At 36.4% G+C, this 5,146-nt stretch overlaps 1 non-coding gene across 1 annotated transcript; it reads left to right on the top strand.

The window, feature by feature from the left end:
* The first annotated feature begins 2,013 nt into the window (after positions 1 to 2,013).
* On the top strand, positions 2,014 to 2,119 carry LOC122752069. The gene has a single exon (XR_006355871.1). It is a non-coding gene; the product is annotated as a U6 spliceosomal RNA (small nuclear RNA).
* The last annotated feature ends 3,027 nt before the right edge of the window (positions 2,120 to 5,146 follow it).

Below are 5,146 nucleotides of genomic sequence, written 5' to 3' on the forward strand. Positions count from 1 at the left end.
GCTCTATCCGCTGCACCACCTAGCTGCCCCTCCCTTTCTTCTTTAACAGCCTCTCAGCCTGGCTTAGAATCCAATGAAAGAGAGAAGAAAGACATGGGCTTGGGTGATAGAAGCTTCTACATTTTTTAAATGTTATTTGCATTCTAATGTTACTTGATACTAGTGATAAATTACATGGAAATCAACAGTAATTTTATCTGTCTATAAGCTTATTGTTTGAGATTGACTTGCCCATGAGTGAAGAGATTTCCTTGGCTTTAATCTGGTATGATGACAGAAACATCTATAGAAACAGTGATTATCTGTAATATTGGTGCTTTTGAGAATATTCTAGATAACATTCAACAGTCTTCTTTGAAACTGGAAAGAGAGAGAGAACAACAGTGGAAAGATAGAGACATATGGAGAAAGAACTATTAAGTAGACAAGCAATTATCAGAATTGGGTGAGGCTATTGGTGTAGTTGTTCTCAAATAGCATCTGAAGGGCACTATATCTCACATACACATACACCTGTGTACACACACACACACACACACACACACACACACACACACACACACCACACAAGAGCTATAGGTAGATTGATAATCTTTGCAATTTCTGAGACTATTATAGGATAGTGAAATATAGAAACAGATTCCTACATATTAACCTTAAAAATCACAAATTAACATTATCTAGATTGTACTGTATTTTTATTTATTCTTGTTAAATTTTTCCAAATTATATTTTAATCTGGTTCCTTGAGAATTTGAGTTTGACACTTCTATATAAAGATAATAATCAATAGTCTGTCTTTGAAGCTAGAGAAAGAGAATTATTAATAAATAAGCCATTAGAAGAATGGGTAGGTATAGGTGCAGTTGTCCCCAAATATACTTTAAAGGCACTAAATTATGGACACACCACACACACATGCCACAAGAACTATAGGGAGATAACTATTTCAAAACTACAGTGGAGTATCAAATGAAGTTTTTGACACTGTTTGGAGATATGTTCCTAAGCAAAGAACCCTAAGTTTCAACCCCAAATGATTCTGTGAAGTAGTCTGAACAGCTTGGGGCAACATAATTCTCTTAGAAAATCCACAAGAAATCAAATAATTCACCTTAAGGTATTCTATACACAGTGAAGGACTGGAGAGAAATTCCTAGTTTTCCATAAAGTTCACTGGCTTGCAGATAGTTGAAGGGAATGCAGTTCAATCCTTTTCTGCCTACTTTTGGCAGTTTTTGACTCAAAGCTCCTCCTGATATAAGATTCTAAGATTCTTGCCTCCAAAAATGCTTATGCTTAATCACTTTGGCTAGTTAACTCAGAAGACTCAAATCCTTATTTTCCTGCCTATGATAAAGTGTCCTTTCACTCATAGGAAACTAGCTCAGTAATATAATACTTGAATTGATTTTGCCCCCCCTCATGTACTTATATTGGAATATTTCTTATTCTATAGGATTATTATAATCCTTCCCTTGCTCCTGGGATCAATGACTCCTACAAGGGCAGTTGATAAACTGCTATTTCAGATATACTCAAAATCTGTGGGCAGTACCCAGGTGCCATTGTTCTCCATTCTGTTCTTGGGAGTATTTCCCTTAGAATTCCCATATCTCAAAACTAAGAATCTGAATGCTACTTTCCCATTGCTTTCTGGAGCAGTAGATGGAAATATCAAAAGGTGTTTCAAAGATTGTTAGTTTCATTGGTTTGAGCAAGCAAGCAAGGGTTTCAGCTGATATATTTCTATTTCTCTCCACTTTCTTTCCTATCTCCTTATCTTCCCTTTCACCATATATGGCCAATGAGATAAAGGAACTAGCTAATCTATTGAAACCCTATACTGCAATGTTGTTGTGTTATTTTTGAACCTCTTTGAGTTTCATTTTCTTTATCTATCAAAAGGATAATAATAATAATTATAAAAATAATAAGGTTACTGCATCTTAAATTGAAGTAATGTATATAAAGTACTTTCCAAACTTGAAAGCCCTAAGAAAGTCCACTTGAGTGCTCACTTTGCAGCACATATACTAAAATTAGAATGATACAGAGAAGATTAGCATGGCCCCTGCACAAGGATGATATGCAAATTCGTGAAGCATTCCATATTTTTAAATTAAAAAATTTTTTTTAAAAAGAAAAGTCCACTGAGAGTTTAGAGACAAAGTAGGTGGTGTGACTTGTAGTTTCATTGGTCTAGTTCACCTTTCTGTGAGGGCTCATACAAGTGACAAGGAATAAGGTGACAGTAAAAATGATAAACCTAGGCCATCAGTCTGATATCATAATATTTTAAATATAAATGAGTACCTGACTCAGAAATAAGACATTATAACTTTTTTTTTAATGTTTTGGCTGCACCTGTCATTTCATCAGTGTAGCACAGTGTGAAAACTTAGGATTTGCGTAAGTTTGCAGGTCAGCAACTTATTCCTAACCTACTTTTCTTAAAGAGTCGTTTAGGTTTTAAATAGAAAAAAAGGGCCATGAAAGTATGCATAAGGATCTGGGTAGTCACATACTGACCCAAGAAAGCCATGTGTTAACATTATCTATATTTTATCAATGTTTAACACCTTTGGCCTGGGCCACAGAGAAGTTTGTGTCAAAGGCATAACTTGAATGCAGATCTTCCTGAATCTAATATATTCCTTGGATTTTAATCACTTTGCAACATTGCCTCTCCGTTATTATATGAGAAAAATAAGTTTCTGTTTAAGTCCTCAATGGTAAATACAGCTAACAAACATTAGCTGGGTGAAGTCACAACTGGTATAATTATCAGTACTCCTAATGACATATTTCCACCCCCAAAATCATAGGAGAGTAAAGATATAGTAAACTCTCCATTAATTAGTATAAGAGGTTTCCTACTGTCCCTAATGGAACATGAGTTGACACACCTCCTCAGTTTCCCCTTGTCTTTTTGGTTGGATGAGGAACAGGTTGGACACTGGAGAACTTCTCCCTGATCTTCCACCATTTAAGAAAGGAACTCAGGGAATTTGCATTATTATTCTTGATCTCCAGAAATTCATTATTCACAATGAAATAAATTCTATAACTCACACCACCTCAGATGATTTCTCACTCCATTTCTCATTTCTCATTTCTTGCCCTCCCTATCCTTTTTCAGCTGGATGTGTTGTCTTTCCATTAAATTGTGACCTCCTTGAGGGCAGGGACTCCCATAACTTTCTTTGTATCCCCAGTACACTGACCAGAACATAGCAGCTGTTAGTGATGGTGGTCCTTCATTTCAAATAGGACCAATGACATCATGGGTGATGTCTTGATTTGCACATGGATTAGATTTAAATGAGGCAGCATTGCACAAGATGACCAGTCTTACTTACTCTTCCAGAGTCATAAAAGTCCAGTGTCAGGACAAAAGCCAAGACAATGGATGCAGAGAATGATCTTGGCATATTCAATGCCTGACTAAGCTCTAAGGGCTCTTCAGTGCCTACTTCAGCCACGTTCATGTTGGAATAAACTGTACTTATCTTCCCATTCCACCAGGAAAAGTTTTTACATCTTTGGAGTATATGTCCTCCAACTCACCAATAGGTTTGAGGCCCTTAACCTGGTATAGCCCATTTACTTACAATTATGTGTTGCACATACTAAATCTTGGAACCACAAGTATGAGTTGACTGAATCAAGTGGACACCAAAGGTTCAGGGAGCAGCCCTGAAAAAGGCTCAGCAAGCCTTCACGCCAGAGGTGCTATTCCTCCCTGAACACATCACACACCCTAGCATATAGTAGGCACATAATATAGGTTTATTGAATGACTGTATTAGGCTAAAGGGGACAATATGGCCTGGTTGTTACCTCTTCTCTTAGTGATTTCTATTCTGGGTCAGACCTGACTCTAGCTAATCTGGTACTTTACAAATAGGAGTGACCAAAAATTGATTTAACAGTAGTATAGAAAGGATATTAGACCTACTCTATTGCCTCCATATTTGTACTGTTTGGTACAACTAGTCAGAAGCAGAAGCTGGTATCAAACATGAACATCCCTTTAACTGTTTTTTTTTTTTCTGTGTTTCTGTGCTTAGGTGAGCAGGAAGTTGCATCAACAATTCAACTTCAGTCCCCTAGACCAAAAAGTCTCAAAAAAAGGTTTTCTTCTTTCCTTCCTTCCTTCCTTCCTTCCTTCCTTCCTTCCTTCCTTCCTTCCTTCTTCCTTCCTTCCTTCCTTCCTTTCCTTCTTCCTTCCTTTCCTTCCTTTCTTCCTACCTGTGTCCCTTTCTCTTTTTCCTACCTGTGTCCCTTTCTCTTTCTTCTCCTTCCTTCTTTTTCTTTCTTTCTTTCTTTCTTTCTTTCTTTCTTTCTTTCTTTCTTTCTTTTCTTTCTTTCTTTCTTTCTTCTTTCTTTCTTTCTTTCTTTCCTTCCTTCCTTACTTCCTTTCTTCATTCATTCCTTTCTTTCTAGGAAAACTAGCCTACCCTACATAGCAGGAACTTTACTGAATAGTCTTCCTACTACCATTCCCAGTAATAGGGGTGCCTTTTCTATCATGATGCCAGAGCACATGAATATGATACTACCAATGTAATGAGATAAATGGAATCTAATGTAGACTGTCTTCATAGGACAGGCCAAATAAAATACCCTGACACTGGACAGTGAACATAAACTACATACCATGCCAAATGTAAACACACTGAAATGATGATGAGAATGAACTAATATTAAAAATAAAGCATTGCATTACAAGAACAGACCATACCATTCATATAAATAAGTACTTAATAAATGTTGTAGAATTGAATTTATTTAAATGGTTTAAATTAATTGCCACAACAATAAACCTAAAACAGAATTATACAAATGGATATACGAGCTGACCTTTACTCTGAGAAGTACTACAAACTTTTCATCTTCAAACACATTACATGTCCTATTAACATTATGACAATAAATGGCATAATTGGCTGCTAGATGACATAGATGAGAGAGCATTGGGTCTGGATTCAGGAAGACCTGAGTTCAAATAAGAATAGAGATACTTACCAGTTGTGTGACTTAAGGCAAGTCACTTAGCTTCTACTTGTTTCAGTTTCCTCATCTGAATGATGGTAATAAGAGCACCTACTTTTCAGGGTTGTTGTGAGAATTAAATGAGATA

Source organism: Dromiciops gliroides, chromosome 3, assembly GCF_019393635.1.
Source record: "Dromiciops gliroides isolate mDroGli1 chromosome 3, mDroGli1.pri, whole genome shotgun sequence".
Classification (NCBI taxonomy): Eukaryota; Metazoa; Chordata; class Mammalia; order Microbiotheria; family Microbiotheriidae; genus Dromiciops; species Dromiciops gliroides.